Consider the following 19,209-nt stretch of genomic DNA (forward strand, 5'->3'; position numbering starts at 1 on the left):
GGCTGAGTTTGGATGATTCTGGTACAATTAGTATTATAAAAAATGATATCAACTTAACTTTGAAGAGTCTTCCTTGGGCATAGCCCTTAAAGTTCTTTCCAGTTTGACCAAACTGTAGACGGCCTCCTTATGCCTCTAAGCACCTGAACTCCCTCTCTTCCCAGACCTTACAGAATCCAGAGGAGCTAACTACAGAGGTACTTCTCTCTCTCTTTTCTTAGAATATTTACTTCAGAAAAGTTTTTTTTTTAATTTTTTAAATTATTTATTTATGATAGTCACAGAGAGAGAGAGAGAGAGAGAGAGAGACATAGGCAGAGGGAGAAGCAGGCTCCATGTACCAGGAGCCCGACGTGGGATTCGATCCCAGGTCTCCAGGATTGCAGCCTGGGCCAAAGGCAGGCGCTAAACCGCTGCGCCACCCAGGGATCCCTACTTCAGAAAAGTTAAAACTTTAAACTTTCTTTGCCCCTTTGAAATGTGAATATTTTTATTTAAACACTTTGGCTAGTTTTACAAACCAGGACTATCTTTCCCAAGAACCTAGGCATCATCCCTTTGAAATATAATCATCAAAGAAGACAATGCTCCCACCTCCTTGTCGCTGTGGAAGGGTGGAAGTATAACTTCCATGGCCTTCTAGCTCAATGTTGTAAAACTACCTCCTGTTATAAGGAAAAGAGAAAGATTATTTTTCCTTTGGTCAAAGCCAATTAGCAAATGCAGATGGCCTACAATCGTCCCACTCCAGCTCTTAAATACTTTCCCACACTTGGTTTCAATGGTGTTAAGCTCAGACTGAGTTCCATCACACATCATCATTCTGAACTATCTCTCCTATTGCAATAATTTTGAATACAATTTTCTTGCCTGATTAATTTTATCTGCTGCAATTTTTGCTTTGACAGGAAGTATTATGGGAAAACCAAGTTTGGCTTCAGCATTTTCAGGGACTATTTTGTGCTGTATTTAGGGGTGAGGAGTTGATTGCCAAATGTTTAAAAATATAACTTTGTAAGAATTCAGAATTGAGGCAAATAATTATAGTGGTCTGTTATTTTCTGTGTAATAATTATAGGGCAAACAAGAAGTTAGAATATTTAGAATCCTAAGTCATCCCAAATTAAATGACCAAAGGGAAATCATTTAACCATTTGAGGCCTCAGGTTTCTCATTTATAAAATGAAGGATTTTGACAAATTCATTTCCAATTCTAATATTCTAGGATTATTTGGACATATTTTTGTCTTAAAGATTTGGTTTGATCCCAATTAAGAGGCAATCTTCCTCTTCTATCCGGATATAATCATTAGAATACATGGTATCTTTAGTTGGGAACATAGACTCATCACGATGTGATGAGTTCATTGCAATGAGCCTATACAACATTAGTTCATTTCAATGAGCCCATGCATCATCAGTAGCCAATTAACAACTCTTTAAATGACATTCTTAAATGAATAACAAAATTGGTGCCAAGGAAAACAGCTACCTCACCAACACTCCAGCTGTTAACTTTTTATCTTAGCTGTACTGCAGCCCAATATTCTGAAAATTTCCCGTCTCTTACTTGTAATTAATCAATGTTTGTGGAAAGCCTAATATCGAATTAATTGTAGGAAAAAATGATCTGAGCTCCTCATCTTTCTTGTCCATTTTGCATCTTCATTTTCTATACAATCTTTCTGAAATATTGTTCAATGTTCTTTCAGTGTGATTTAGTCAGGCAACTCTTATTAAAAGCCAGTATTCCAGAGGGGGAAAAATGTTTTCTCATAAACTCTCATACTATAAGCAAATGATTTCCATTTGAAACATATTTATCAACCACGTGGGAACATGGTGTTGTTTTTTTTAATATGTGTTTGTACTTTCATATGGTGGGTCTGTGGATCCATGGAGACCACCTGGAGTGTCACCTCTGTTCCCCACTCATAGTGGTCAAGACACCTTATTAATAAGGAATCACATTCTAAAAAAGATACCATGTAGATGTCTCAGACTTATCAATTCTGAGCTACTGTAGCTTTTGTAGATCATCCAGTTCAATTATCTTCTCTTGTCAATGAGAATATTGAGAGAGTTCATTTGTTTGTGCCATTCAGTCTATACTTCAACCATTTGAACTACTCTTCTGATGTACTGTGAAGTCACTGTTTGGTTACTGTTCTCAGTACATTGCTGGTGCTTTGTAAGTGGTTGATCTAACTTAAATGAAAATCTTAAGTGGAAAAAACAATCTACTTTTACAAGATATGTCACCTTCATGTTTCACAGACTTCCTTCATTCTGCTATCCTTTCTTTTTCTCAAATTATGAGTTTTATTTTTGGGATATGAGGTCAGCAGAATTGGATTAACCACGATTCTTGCTTTGTGTCCCAATATCACATTTGGCTCATTGAAAAGAGCCAAAATATTTTTATGTGTTTGTTTCAAAATATTTTTTGTTTGCTTTAATAATGTAATAGAACATCATTGAATCCACCACCTAACAAGAGTTGACATGATCTCATTGTATGGTCTCCCTTCCCATGCCCTTGCTGCTCCACCCCAGCTCAATACAGGATTCATGTATGGCTATCCCTCTCTACTTCCCTCTACCTCTCTCCCTCCCTTCCTTCTTTCCTTTTTTTTTTTTTTTCTATATAGTTATTTTTATAGGGAATTTTTAATGTGCTGTCTTCACTAATTTTCCTTTAATTTTTAACAGCTTGAGATATAATTCACATGTCATACAATTCACCCATTTAAAGTATATGATTCAATAGCTTTTAGTGTATTCAGAGTTCCTCATCCATAACCACGATCAATTTTAGAACATTTCACTACCTCATTGGCTGTAATTTCCTATTCTCTCTATTCCCTCTCCCTTCCCCCAAACCTAGGCAACCATGAATCTAGTTCTTAGCCTTTCTTAACTTGCCTCCTCTGGACATTTCATATAATGGAATCACACAATATGTGCTACTTTGTGTCTCGTTTCCTTAAGTTAGCATTCTGCTTATTTTATGGTTCATCCATGTGGCAGCATATAGCAGTAGTTTATTTTATGAATAACATCCCATTGTATGAACATTTTATGTATTCATCCATCAGCTGATGGACATTTGAATTGTTCACACTTTTTGGCTATTATGATACTGTGGCTATTAAATCCATGTACAAGTTTTTGTGGGTCTTACATTTTCATTTTTCTTTGGTATATACCTAGAAGTGGAACTGACCATATGACCATATAATAACTATATTATTAATAGTTTTAGAAATACTAGGCTATTTCCTAAAGTGACTACACTTTACCTCCAGCAGAACTGTATGCTGTTTTGAAGGAAGAAAGGAAGGAAAGAAGGAAGGAAGGAAGGAAGGGAGGAAAGAAGGAAGGAAGGAAGGAAGGAAGGAAGGAAGGAAGGAAGGAAGGAAGGAAGGAAGGAGGAAGGAAGGAAGGAAGGAAGGAAGGAAGGAAGGAAGGAAGGAAATAAAGAAGGGAAGGAAGGAAGGACTGCTAAGTTTTATTTATGAGGTTAGACTTTTCTTTGTATTTTTTTGTGATTGGGTGAACTTTTTACTTTCCTTTTGTTAGAAAGAGATCCTTCACACTTGGAGTTCAAAGTGAAAATGTTCATATTAATTGAGTATAAATATGAATCATTCCTTGTACCACACCATTATTCGTATGATGTACTTCTTTTCTCCCTTGTTCACTCTTAGTCAAACTTCTTTTCCTCCTTTTTCACTCTTAGTCAAACTCTGTATATAGAAGACATATTATAGACTTGTCAATGCATCATGTAGGGAAACCAGGCAGTGCATGATGCTGGATCAACTCATATATTTGGCATTCTTTATGTTGAGTAGCAATTTCTATCTCTATTTATCACGATAATGATAATCCCAGTGAATAATATCATTATAATGGGACGTTGTATTGTCTTTCATACCTATCAATATAGGCATACCATATATTTAAAGTTCGCTACAAAATACAAACAATAAATATAAATCTTAAGAATTTTGTTTGTTATAAGTAAAACCAAAAAAATAGTTACTAAGATCTAAACAATGAATTTCTTGTTTAATTGAATATAATCTGGAATTCAAATAAAAAGATACAATCGAATATATCATTCTTTAACTTTTTATGACAATGATGAGAATTTTATATTTTATAAATAGATTATCAAGAACATATGCTCTGCTAATATATGGATCCAAGAGCACTCAAAAACTATAGTGCTTCCATAAGATGAAATTATATTTATGTAAGGAGTAAATTGACTTCTTTGGTATAGACATCCCAAAACAAAAGGATCTATATCTTCTAGATAACTTTCTAAATGCATGATAAGTCCTCCTAGACTATACCCATGCCCTTTTCATGCTTTTTATTTAAAAAAAAAAAGGAGAGAAAAAATATTTAGTATATTAATAAAAAGCTACATTTGGGTTTAGGTTTGAATATGCAGGATTAGACTTCGTAAAGCTGGTTTTACTAAAATGTCTATTAATATTTAACATATATATTCAGAAGAGTTTTTCTTTTACAACGTGTTGAGTTAAATTAATCTTCAGATGTTACACTGAGTGAGCACATAATGCATATTCACTTGGGTTTGTAAATTATATGGTTGATGTATGCTTCTCTCGGAGCAAATAGAAATGCAATATCTTTAGAATAGTTTTCTGCTTGCTGAAAGAGTCATAAATGGAGCATAATCACTACAGTATTTTTCATGATTACAGTACAGCCAATTAATCATTTTCATCATTAAAGCCCATATTTTAGAATTTTCATCATTGAACAATCAAATAATAAATGTTGAATTGGAGTGAAGCTTATCTTTATTGTCTTGTTTCTCTATCTCTCAATGTATTTGTGTCTGAGAAAAGTCTTCACATACTTTTTGATCACCTTGAGTATTTATCTTTTCACATGCACTTATACTAATCTTATCACTACAATGATTTTGCAGGTCTAATTGATAATAAACAGTAATCAATTTTACATATAAACACATGTGTATGTATTTACGTACATATTTCCTATAGTATTACATTAACCAGCATGATGTTATTTTATGTAAAACATAACTTTTGTTTGTAAATGTAATCTGTTACTGTAACATACTCGAAAGTCTTCTGTACCGTGAGATGATCCCACACTCCAGGAGAATGCAACTTTCCATTCCCTACGCAGACAGCACACCAGAGTCTCAAGCAGCTGAGACAGAAGACTAGCATCACATGACCAAAATCCAAATTCACTGTGATATTGTGTTAGAGATTGTGAATATTTAATACTCCTTTAGATCAGGTTACAGTGGAACATGATTGAGAAGTTGGAGTGGGGGGTCTTTCAAGCAGGTTGCCTGGGATTTCCTTGCTACACTATTCACTTTTGGAAAACTACATAATCTCTCCATGCTTTGCTTTCCCTACCTCTTCTGTAGAAAAGGAACAACAGAAATAATCCCTTCATGGATGTTGGAACATTAAATATGAGATCACACATGCAAAATACCTTGTACTTATTTGGATAAGCAATTCATTTCTATCTTTGCTTCAAATTCCAATTTGAAAATTACATTCAATTTCTTCCTTGGGAAGGCTGAAAATTATGATTTTGATAATCTAATGGGCCCCGATTTCTACATGGGTAGAGTGTGCCCAACATGTACCCACATAATTTGCTTGATCTCCCACACAATTTCTCTTGAAATTCCTCAATTCTCTTGGTTCTGTGAACTTCTAGACTCTCAGATAGCTGCCAAGTCATTATTCTCCAATAATTTTTGTTGTTTTCTAATATTGGGCTAAGCACGGTATTAGAATTTTAAAAATGAATAAAATGTTTCCTCTTTCCTTTTAGTGAGAAGAGATAACATTAGCCATGTCAATAAAAGATAAATAGCTCTGAAAGAACTAAGTAATAGCTGAAGACAATAGAAAAGATGTCACGAGACAAGCATAACTGATATCCGAATCCCCTTCTAATTTGGTTCTTGTGTTATTTTAGATCAGAAGGAATTTATCTCGACCACATAATGTAAGTCTCCACAAAAATGCCCCTTCTCTATTAAAGTGATCCTCTTGACATCTCCTTTGAATACCTAAAACTCTGGAGAACAAATTGAAAAAAACTTCCTTTGGGGAGAAAGCACATGTTTCATCTTCACACGCCCTGTCTTATTCAATTCCAGAGAACATTCCTAAATGGATGGTTTGTGAACACCTAAAAGAGAATCAAGAACCCCTGACACTAGTGTGTGTTCATTAAATACAAGACAATGCCCAGACACAGGTAGATGTTCAAAAATGTATAATGGATCAGCTCCCAGAATAACCTCTTTCTATATGACTTCTTATGCTAGTACAAAAAGAAATAGAAATTTTGTAACCTGATCAACAGGCATTTAATAAAATGTTCCATTGTTCCTAATTAGCCCACTCTGGAAAAGGTGAGAAAGATGAACTTGTAGGTGGTGAAATAATCATAGCTGAAGAGTCTTGATTAAAGGGGGTGCATTCACCTTTAAGGAAGCATTGAATGAGATCACAGCCTTCTGTCCTTCGTCCTTTTCTTTTAGGAGGTGTATTATTGACTTACAAATAAGTCACACACTTATGTCACACACTTATGAGGCACACTCATCAAATGTGTGGATGATCCAAGATAAAGATGGGAGGATAATTCATTGTATAAAAGAATAAATATCACCCCCCTCCCAAATTCTCAACAAATGGGACTAGAAGTCACCACTCACCTCATGAAGTTGAACAGGAATGGATGTATAATTATTGCAGATCTGTTTGAATTGTACCAATATGAAAGGAAGATAGTGCCTGTCTTTAAAGTAATTAATGTAAAAAAAGGGGTTCTGATTTACAGTGAGATTAATATGAGAAAACTGACGTGGCTGCCAGACACATCAATGGTTTCTTAAATCATATAAATAGAAGCCTAAAGTCTAGGCAAGTCATCAAAGTCTGGTGTATCAGAATTACGTTGGATGTTTGTGTAAGACCTTTATTCATCATTATCCTTCTTGTAAATCATCCATTTAATAAACATTATAAGAGTTAAAAAAAAAGTGCAGATTCCAGGTTTCCAACACCCACTGAATACATGCAAAGGTCTGTCTGGCGGTTGTGCCCTGGAATCTACCTGCAATAATCTCAGGAGATGATTTCATGCTGGTACTCACTTCAGAGGATTCATGTCGAGAATAAATAGGACAATATATAAAAAATCACAGTGATAGCACAGAGTGTAAATGCTCAATAAATGGTAGCTTTAAGGTTTCTTTATGGTCATTTTATCAGTTATATTGATTATTGGTCCTATTGTAAAATTCTTTATCTGGATCAAACTTACCAATTAATCTTATATGTGAGACCTTTCCTTCCTTTTTTTTTTCCCTCTCCTTGCCTTCCAGTCTTCTAGCCTTCTAAAATCTCTTTCTTCTTCCCTTCTGCATATATTAATTAGAACCTACCTATGTACATGGTTCTATCTTTGGCCATGTGGAGACTTACAAAATATGGGTCTTGGCCTCAGATGGTATCCACCTGGTAGAGAGGTTTAACCTACATATAAATAACCATAGGAGAACTGACGTGCCCTGGAGCATGGGGAAGCTTTCTGAAACTATCTGTGCTCCAAAAAAATATGAGGAGCAGCAAGAAGTATTATAGAAATAAGCATACGACTCCTGCATTGTCTTAATGGAAGACACTTTTTGCATGCAGGAGATCCTCGCCAGAAGTAGAGCCTTTTGGCAAACACAAGCCATGTTCAATTCTTCCCAAGCTATGTTTCGAACAAGCCATGTTCAAAACACAATTCTTCATACCAATCCCCAGCTCCCACCCTCTGCTTATCCCTCTTTATCCTTCCACCAAAGTCATTGATCCTGTTCCAAAAGAAGATCACACCCTAGGAATTCTCCTCAACATTATTGGAAATTATTTCATGCACCCCAACACTTCAAAGTCTTAACCAGTGCTTTGCAAATTTTAACATGCATGGGAATCACCTGAGCATCTCAGTTAAAAAGATTCAATTCATTGGGTCTGGGTGGGAGCCTGAGAACCTACATTTCTAACAAGCTCCTGGGTAATTCCCATGCTGCTGCTAGAAAAGTTGTAAAACTTGACAAACATAAATTAAATATTAATATTAACAAACCATCAGCTAAGAGTTAAATTGCTACCTTGACAAGCAAGTAGAATAAATATTCAAATGTCAAGAAAGTATCAAAAGTAAGATTCCTAGACTAAATTCTTTTTTTTTTAAATTGAATAATTGAACATACAATGTTTCAAATATATAACATAGTGATTTGACAAGTCTATGTATTATGCTATGGTTATGCTCTCCACAGGTGTAGCCACCATCTGTCACCATAAAACATTATTACAACGTCATGGACTATATGCCCTATGCTGTACTTTTTATGTGCACTCTTAGGGCTTCTGTGAAATATTTTAAGTGTGAGAAGGAAAAGTCAGATAATTTTATACGTAGTTAGCATTGCCTGAGAAATGTTGCCACAGTTTTTTTTTTTTTAATTTTCTTCCAAGATACTATTGAAGCTGTGTTTAATTGCATTTCTGCTAATACAAAAACATTTTTTCATGCTACAGTGATTCATGAATTTCCCATTATGTGTATTTATTAGGTGACAGCTCTTGCTGACAGTGGCAGAGAATAAAATGCTTCCAGAGGAAATAAGAGATCCAGGTATCTGCTTTTGGCTTATGTGATGTCAGGTCAGTCCCATTGTACATTAGGGAGTGTTCCTTTTTTTGTGTGATATGACAACAGACAGGGTTACATTCCAGGTTGTCATCTTATTTTACAGAGTCTGAGAAAATAAGTGATTCAAAAAAAATTAAGAATAGATCACTTGGATAATAATATATCCTCAATTTAAGACAGTTTAAGAAATGAAGAAATGTACCATGCAAATGAGAAGCAGTTTTAACAGGGAAATGCTCTGCTTCATCACAGCTAATTGTTATTTGAATGATTATTAGTAAGATGAGAAACTCAAATCTGGACAACAGTGGAAGAAAAAAAGTGGTTTCTATTTTCACCGGACAGAAATGTAAAAGTTTCTATATTTCTATGGTATATAATACAGCTTTTGAAATAGTTGTATTTCTAGTAACAAAATGTAAATGTATGTTTAAATCAAAGATCACTAGGATAAAAGAAGTGATGGATATGAGTTAGAATGACCAAATGAGCAAATTGTATGTTCTAGATTTCATCTCTCTCTGACAGAATCAGAAGTAAAATCATAATAAGGACACAGAGGACTCAGATAACAGATTAATAATGCTTCCAACTTGGAATAATAAATGCAGCATTCAAAACTTCTAAAACTCAATCAATAGAAATTATTGTGAATAGAGGACACATGCTGCACATAAAAAGATTGTATCTTTTTATCTTTATATATCAAAAAATCACTCCTTTCTGGTACATGGGCAGCTTTTAATAAATGTTTGTTTAATGAGAGCATGACTGCATGAACACCTGAAAATTCTAGGAGTTACAGGAAAATATGAATGAAGTAGAGCAGAGATTGGCAAACTTTTTCTATAAAGAGGCAGATAGTAAATACCTTAGGTATGCAGGTCATACAGCCTCTTTCATAAGTACCCAAGTTGGCCATTGTGGCTAAATCACCCATAAATGACAAACAAAGGAATAGGTGTGGCTGGTATTCAAACAGGACTTTATCAATAAAATCAAGTTACATGTAATTTTGTAATTTATTGACCCTAAAAGAGAGCAAGGTTGATCATTGTCTTTAAGAAGATGCAATGAGTGATGGGAAATAGAAAAACAAATATTGGGGTGCCTGGGTGCCTGTGTCGATTTTTAAGCAGCTACCTTCCGCTCAGGTCATGATCTCAGGGTTCTGGCAACGAGCCCCATATCAGGCTCTGCTCAGCAAGGAGTCTGCTTCTCCCTCTCCCTCTGCTACTCCCCCTGATTGTTCTTGCTCGCGCTCTCTCTCGCTGGCAAATAAAGAAATAAAATCTTTATAAAAAAGAAAAGAAAAATATTAAAAGCAATCTGAATAGTTTTCCTTCCAACTAGTATAGTGCAGGTGGTATTCAATTCATAGTCCTTTGGAGAGAAACTAAAAGCTGGACTGAAAAACAAAGATTGCAGAGCAAGGAGTGCAGCCAGCACTTGGGGGCATAATACTCAGAATGAGGGAAATGCATCCTGGTGAGCTGTAAATTCCCACTGGCCTTTCCCAGTATTTGCCAACTCAAATGCTATCAAAGTGGGATTCAGTGCCTGTCCGTAAGCTGTTACTACTAGGATGTGTTGAGATAGTCACAGTATGTGACAAATTTAGAAAAGTTTGTAACAGAGTAATTTTGGGTCCATTTTATCTGATAACTTTTAGCAATGGTCCTGTATTTTTATGTCTTTGTTCATTAAATCTTTTCAGAATTCCATTCTTACTGTATTTTACAAAGGTTTCATTTAAGGACAGATAAGACATTTTTAGCAAGTAAAATTTGAGTTCTTGATGGTAACACAATCCCTCCAGGAATGCAGTATTATGCTTTTTTTTTTTTTTAAGATTTATTTATTTATTTGAGTGGGGAGGAGCAGGGGGAAAGGGAGAGAAAGAATCATGGAAAAATCCCTGCTAAGTGCAAAGTTGGATGTGGGGCTTAATCCTAGGCCCTGAGATCATGACCAGAGCCCACATTGAGAGTCCACTGCTTAACCAACTGATCCACTCAGGTGCCCCAATATTTTTCTAGGTAGAGACAGTTAAATGGCTGGTGTTTAGTATTTCTCCATAATAGCCCTCACTCCACAGGAGCCAGGATGGAGATCCTGCCTACTGTTAAGTATGTCTATTCCAATTATGCATTCTGGAATTTGAGATGTAACCACAGATAGAATTCTGGAATTGGTGGCAATTTAGAGCCAGTATCTAGTAGTCCTAGAAAGATGCAATTTCCTTTTCCCTAATGCATGGTTACCCTGGTAAAAGGCCATAGGTCTCTTTGGGAGAAGATTGGGAGAAAGATTACCAGTGTAAACTTTCAGTAGTATAGTGGGGTCCTCTTTTGAGGAAATCTGTCCTTCCCTTCATAGAAGGTGACAGCTCTGTAAACTGGCTCATGCCTGGGAATTGATTGAGGGGTCATGACCCTGTTTTCATGATTTGAGTTAGACTTTTATTCACTTGATTGAGAAGTTGTCTGCTTATACAGATCAGGTAAAAATGTAGGTGGCTTACTATCTATTTCATGATTAATTAGTCAACATGATTAACTAGTCAACACCATAGATCTGTGCAAGTCACATGATTGCTGCTTTACCTCTGCTGTCCATTTAGGTAAGTACATCCACCTTGCCTTTGACTATTGAGTGCTGCCACTTGGTCCTGCCACTGTGGCATCTAGCTACTTCCATTGCATTTAGATTTTCTGATTCAGTGACTGTGATTCCCTCCATAAGTTCTGGTCTTCAGAGAAAAACAATCACAAGGATGTTAGGAATCCCCTCACAAATTTATTGCTCATACTATGGGTGAAGATATAGCTCTTGAACCTCCCATTTGAGTAAGTAAGTCTTAAATGACAAATCTATCTTAACATTCCAGTCTTCCCTAAGCCTTTGAGACACTTCCTCTACATTAAACCAAGTGATGTCAGGCATTTCCAGTTTGCTCACAGTGAGCCATCTTTTGATGAATGGTTTTGCTTATTAGAGCCCCTTCTAACTCCCCAAGCTGCAACATTAAGTGTGGAATCTTTGTTTAGTGAGCCCTTATCAATAAAACTCTGCCTAAGTCAACTTTATGTTCCTTCTACCATTATCCCATACCTTTTAATGTCCACTTTCAGATATAATCTCCTGATTCCTGCTTATATAAATTAGAAAACTCTGGGTTTGTTTGTTTGTTTGTTTGTTTGTTTTGAAGTGTAGTACACCTCTTCATGGGTTATACTTAGCACCTCGCCGTTAGGGGCCCACTGAGACTTGAGTCAGATTATTAGCCTAGAAACAAAGAGGGGTGGTGGCAGTGGGTTCTGAGGAGACTGCTCATGTCTTCCCTAGCAACCATTATGGTTTCTTCAGACAATGCAGGGTTAATCTCAGATAGGTGGAAAGGGGGTTCCAACTGTGGGTGGGGATAACTCTATTACTGGGGTTGGGGAGGACACCCTCCTAGAGTGGGGGAGGCAATTTCATTGGGAGTAGGGAAGACTTACCTACTAACAAAGAAGACACATCAGAATTTAGAGGCTTAGTGCCTCCAGCTTCATCATTGCCTCCTCACACATCCTATCACAATTTATAAGATCCCATTCTTTCCCAATCAATGCCCTCACTTCAGCAGTAGACACCCTGTGAGGCTCAAAGTTCAACTTGCTTTGTAATTCATCCATTCACAGGATGAGGGTCTATGTCTGATGTTCAACAATTTTAGTTCTAGGGCTGCTGGAGATAAGGCTCTCCTTCAGGGGACCCCTAAAAGGTCTTAACTCTTTTATATAGTACTTGACCTTGAATTCAAATTCCTGAGCTCATCCTTCTCTTTCCTTTTTTTTTAAGGATTTTATTTATTTATTTTAGAGAGAGTACACTCCTGAGTAGGGGGAGGATCAGCGGGGAGGGAGAGACTCTTGAGCAGACTCTGCACTAAATATGGAGCCCAATGCAGAGTTCAATCTCACAACTCTGAGATCATGACCTGAGCCAAAACCAAGAGTCAGATGCTCAACTGACTGAGCTATTCAGGTGCCCCTCTGCTCATCTTTTTCTTTCCCCACTTTGTCCGGGGATATTAGGAGCAACCAATCAACATCATTATACTCCTCGGTTTCCCAAAAGTGCTCTAAAATATAGAAGTATTAAGTATAGTTCTAAAGTATAGGAAAGTCAAAGAATACCAAAGATTGCCAGCAAATCATCAGAAGCTAGGTTGATTGTCCCTCAGAGCTCTCAGAAGGAAATAATTCTGATGACTCCTTGATCTTGTACATTTAACCCCAGAACTGTGAGATATTCTGCTGTTTAAGCCACCTAGTCTGTGGTACTTTGTTATAGTAGCCCTAGCAAACAACTACAGTATAGGAGTGAAAAATGCCATTTCTATTTCTAGCTTTTGTTTCCTCGACCTGTGTAATCTGGTTAAAGGAGAAACAACATCATATATTGGTTGCTGGTTTAGCACACTTGCTGAAGCTTCTATAACAGCACTTGACTCTTATTGTGTGTTTTCTCTCATTATGGGTATGCAGTAAACCATTCCTCCATATTAATTGCTGTGATGGTTAATTTCATGTCAACTTGACTGGGTCATGGGAGGTCCAGATGTCTGTTAGATGTTATTTCTGGGTGTTTCTGTGAGAGTGTTTCTGAAAGATTTGCATTTGAATCTAATGCTGAGTGGAGCATGTCAGTCCTCTGTGTACATCATATAAACCCAAGTTTGCATACCTTTATAATGCTGCTCCTTCCTCCTGGAAGGCACTCTTTCACATCCTCCAGGGTCTAGCTTAGTCATTTTGTTCCATGAAGTCTTTCATGAATCACTGCTTTCTGCATCCCTGTGATAAGGCTATGTGCCTCACTGTGTCTCCATAGAGTATGGACAATCAACAACTAATAGGGACTCAACAAATGCTTTTGGAGTTTAGCTGAATTGGAAATTATCCATGAAGTTAACAACTTCGTGAAAAATAATTATTTGTCCCAATTATTATAGTTTGAAAGGCAGGCTATATTGTACATTTAAAGGGTTATCGGACACCTGGATGGCTCAGTGGTTGACTGACTTCAGCTCAGGTCATGATCCCAGTAGGATCAAGTCCTCCATCAGGCTCCCTGTGGGGGAGGGAGCCTCTGCCTATGTCTCTACCTCTCTGACTGTCTCTCATGAATAAATAAATAAAACCTTTTTTTAAAAAAATGAAGGGTTATGTATCCACTGGGTGTTGCTGGAATATAGACATTACCACTGTTTCAGAAAATAATGCACAAGAAGCTAGACACTAAATAAAACCTAGTCATTTCTGAAATTTAAATTATCATTGACATATATCTAGGCAACTAGGAGTCATGAAGTATAACTCAAGATTTAAAGTTATGTTTATTTTATGTACTTCTAATAAATTTTCTATATATTTTATAATAATTCAGGTTTTTAAAGAGTGTGGTTAATTCTTTTCAAACATAGCATCAGAGGATGGAGCTAAGTGCCCAGAAGGAAGAGCCAAAAGCTGAAAAATACAATGAACAAGGGAATCACTCCCAGAAAACAGAACAGTCCTAACCCCTACACCTGGAGAAGGGGCTCATTGATATGCTCCCAGATGGGTTTCAGAATTAATAAAGATCAGTAACTGTCTGCTGCTTATAGTCTCCTCTTCTGTTCATAGAGTATCAAGGGCTTCAGGGACTGATGACAAGTCGTTTTTTGTTCATGGATGTCTGGATCAAGAGTTGCTGCCCCTGAGGAGTTTTACAATATTCAGACTTGGGATCCCTGGGTGGCGCAGCGGTTTAGCGCCTGCCTTTGGCCCAGGGCGCGATCCTGGAGACCCGGGATCGAATCCCACATCGGGCTCTCGGTGCATGGAGCCTGCTTCTCCCTCTGCCTATGTCTCTGCCTCTCTCTCTCTCTCTCTGTGTGTGACTATCATAAATAAATAAAAATTTAAAAATAAAAAAAAATAAAAAAAATAAAAAAATAAAAAAATACAATATTCAGACTTGATTAAAATTTCAAGGATCTGGAGATTGAGCCTGATATCAAAAAGGAGATAAAACTTTACGGGAAAGCTAGAGAGTATTTTTCATGAAAGAAGAATGTGAATAAATTATTGTAGCTGGAGGATGGACTCTGGAAAATTCTCTTCAAGATGGCCACAGTAATTCTCCCATCCATCCATGTAAATCCTTTACCATGTGACTTTCCCAAGTCTTCCATCAAGAAGTGGAGTCTCTTTCCCCATCTCTTTAAATATGGGATGGCTTTGTGACTTGCCTTGATAGACAGAATGCAATGGAGTGATTGCATTATATACATTGTGGTATGTGCAACCTCTCAATCTATTCCTTCAGGGGCCTTTCACAGTCTTGTACTCCTGAGCCCACAGCGCTGTGGAAGACCCTCAGTCTACCCTACTGCTGAATGGTGCCCAACTGACAGCACCAACTACTGGCCAGGTGAGTGGGGCCATTTTGTGTCCCTCATTCCAGTCAAGTTATCAGATGAAAACAGCCAATGAGTGTCCCCAGGGGATAACTGCAGAAGAACAGCCCAATTCACCAACCCCCAAAATTATAAGAAATAATCAATCATTGCCATTGATGGTAAGTTTTCATCTGGTTTATTACATGGTATTAGAAAATTGAAAAAAAAAACGCATTTACCTAAATTTTTAAAGTAAGTAAATGGGTTTTTCATACTTCTAGGTGATTTTTTACAATCAAGTGTTATTGGTGACACTTTTACATCAATATTTGGTGACTGAACAAAGTAAGAATTCAATAAATAGTTATTAAATTAATATAGACAGTTTCAATCCTCAAATCAAGAATCAACTTATTTTCTTATTACTAAAGATTCTATGTATATTGTTAGGGTTAAATTACTGCTCATCTTTATTAATTACTAAGCACTATAGTATATCAGTTTATCATTTGTGTCTTTTTCTTCATTCTTTCACTTTTTGGAAGCTGAAAGTCAATAGTGATAATGGAAAAGAAGAAAAAACTGATAAAGATCACAATTGTAATTTTGTTTACATAATGTCTTAAAAGATACAATATCTTTCAGAGATTTTTTTTATGAGAGACCCAAATGTGCTTTTGTTTAGATGAGAGGATTAGAAATAAACACTGTGAAGCTTGTTTCTTGAAGATTAATTAGCTTTAGATTCAGACTTTCAACTTCCAGCTCCTCTCCTTTCTGCTCCTGCAAGTATAGTAGATAACCAAGCTTCTCCAACTTCAGTATTTTTATCTGTAAAATGGGGATAGTGATGTATGTCTCAATAGATTATTGCATTCTGTAGAAATTGAAATTCTCAAAAATGCTATTATTACTAATTCTCTTTCTAGAAGATTCTTTGCTTTAAATTACTATCTTTTTTAAAGATTTTATTTATTTATTAATGAGAGACACAGAGAGAGTCAGAGGCATAGGCAGAGGGAGAAGCAGGCTCCCTGCAGGGAGCCCAATGCAAGACTCGATCCCAGGACCCCAGGATCAAGACCTGAGCCAAAGTCAGATGCTCAACCACTGAGCCACTCAGGTGCCCCTAAATTACAACCTTTAGCATTATATGTAAGGTAGTTTGATTTAACAGAAAAATGTAGGCTAAGTGACATAACACAGAGGTTAGCCCATTGAAATATCTAACCCAATCCCTTCTGTACTGCCTTCCTCAACTCTTGAGCCTGAGAACCTGGAAAATTCACTTCCTAAGGTCTTTTTCAGCTGAGTATGGCCACATAATTCACTTCTGTACAATGAGTTAGACACAAGCATAAGTGTGGAAGCACCATCTTCTCTCCCATCTGTAATGTAGACATGATGGTGGGAACAGGAACAGCTGCCATACAACCATGAGGGAAAGTGAAAAGAATCAAAACCAAGAACCCATGCTAACAACCTCCTACCACTAGATTTATTACTAGATGAGAAAAATAACATCCCTAATTCTTTTTTAAAAAGATTTATTTACTTATTCATGAGAGACACACACAGAGACAGGCAGAGACATAGCCAGAGGGAGAAGCAGACTCCTTGTAGGGACCCCGATATGGGATTCAATCTCTGATCCTGAGATCATGCCCTAGGCCCAATGCAGCCACTCAACCTCAACCAGGTGTCCCCCTAATTTCTTTTTTTTTAAATATTTTATTTATTTATTCATGAGAAAAATATATAGAGAGGTAGGCAGAGGGAGGAGGAACCCGATGCAGAACTCGATCCCAGGATCCTGGGATCACAACCTAAGCCAATGGCAGATGCTCAACAAATGAGCCATTGAGGTATCCCTGTCCCTAATTTCTTTAAGTCTCAAGTTAACTGAATTTCCTCTCACAAGTGAATGCAAGCCCCAACTGAGATACCCTTCGGTGTGGAATGGATAAAATTTCAATTTATTCCTTATTAGTTGGTGACACGAGCAGAAACAACATGTTGGAGCAAGGGTTGGTGAGGAGGGATCCAGCTGTTGATATGACCCAAGGGCTAACATGTTAAGCACTTGAAAGTCTTTCTAACATAAAACAGGCTATGAGTGGCAAAAATTACAGATAAGAATTATTTCCCTTATCCTACGGCTGTGAGTCATTTGTTTAAGAGATTGTGGGATTATTTCCCTATGACCATGTGTCATACAGAAGAGATTATAAAGGGCAATTCAGCAGAGTCTGAACAGAAAATAAAATTATTGAACCTATTAGGCACTGAGCAAATAGCAATGCTCTCTCCTTTATGTTGAGTGCTTACAGGTAGTTTCCAGCAAACCAACCAAAAAACTTTCAAAAAGTAATTACAACTTGAAACTAAGAGATTTGATATTGAAAGTATTTTAAGTCTGTTTAAAATATACCATGTCTACTAACAAATGTGGTTCATATTCAGTGGTCTTATTTTAAAATAAATAAATATAGCAAGAACTACTCTGCTAAGCATATACATTTCATCACATTCTGGATACTTAGCTGCTTACCATCAAAAAATAACTCAAGTCTAAGAAAATGCTTTACTAAAAACTGGCTTACAAGATTTTTTTTTTCTTTTTACCTCTACATGAAAAATTCCAAATAACATTGGACAATGTAGTTCCTTGGAGTATATGATCTCACAGTAGTTAGCAAAAATAAAGTCCTGATACAATGTATTTTAAGAGTAAGAGTGGGTGAGACATGAAAGAAAATTAAAAAACTTCAATCTCTTCTGGGTTAGAATTTGTTCACTTCTGTATAAATAGTTAAAAAGAATCTCTCCCTCTTTTGAATTCAGCTGTGGTAAATTAGGTAATCTGGACCAAACCTCCTGCTGAAAAGTACAAAACGTAGAGGATAAAATATACATTTAAAAATCTTACAGACATCAGACAAGTTGTTAGGATTTACCAGGACACCTTATCGGAGAGAAAACAGTGAAGCAGCAATTTCTACCCTGAGACAATAGGACAATCTTGACCAATTTAAACTTTTATTTTGATATCCCTGTGTGGAGAGAGAGCCAGATTAAAAGCAAGAGTACACGGAAGGTCGGAAGGTCGGGCATCCAGTAGAAGACTCATTCCCACAGTAAGCTGGAACCCGAGAGGTCTACTCTCTCAAAATAAAGGTGAATGAGACATGATGCAGCTGCTAAAGAACATACATGCCTAAATGTCCAAGAAACCTCAGCATGTTGATTTGAGGTGGCCCTTGGAGAACTCTAGTTCTCCAAGAGTCTGGAAAGAGCAAATGGGAATCCTCTTTGGAGGAAGGTGCTAAATCCGGAACCCTAAATTACTCATGTGCTCCTCCCCATACATTTGACAGCAAATAAGGTACTGTATAACAGAACAGTCTGAAAAAATAATAAAATAGATAGATGATAGATAGATAAAAACCAGATGTGAAAACACATCAGATATCCAAAAATATAACAGGCCCTGAAACCTATGCTCGCTATGTTTAAATAAATAAAAGTGATAAAGTTGAAAATATTAGTAGAAAGCACAGAGGTATAAAAGATGTCAGGAAACTTTTTTTTTTTTTTTTTTTTTTTTTTTAGATGTCAGGAAACTTGAAGAAATAAATAGACCATGGATTTTGAAAAAGGCTGAAATTTTTAAAGTCAATGAATAATGAAGAGGGGAAACTACTTGAAACTCTTCTGGCCTTATGAGCCATAGACACAGGACATAAGTGGAATTTATGGGAGTGCTTCTTTCCCAAATAATTAAATAAAATATTACTAATCACAATGAAACATAATGAGGGATGATACGATGTATCATCCACCGCTGACACTTTGAGACCCCTTCATCTCCCTTTTGTTTTTCATTTCATCTTTAAAGTCAGTGGGGTAGGGAAGCTCTGTTCACTTTCAAATGAGAGCACTGAGGAACGTTGCTTTTCAACATTCTTTCAAAAATTCTCATTACCTTTTTAGTCAATTTCAAACCTTTAGGAATT

The sequence above is a fragment of the Canis aureus genome, chromosome 24 (assembly GCF_053574225.1).
Source record: "Canis aureus isolate CA01 chromosome 24, VMU_Caureus_v.1.0, whole genome shotgun sequence".
Classification (NCBI taxonomy): Eukaryota; Metazoa; Chordata; class Mammalia; order Carnivora; family Canidae; genus Canis; species Canis aureus.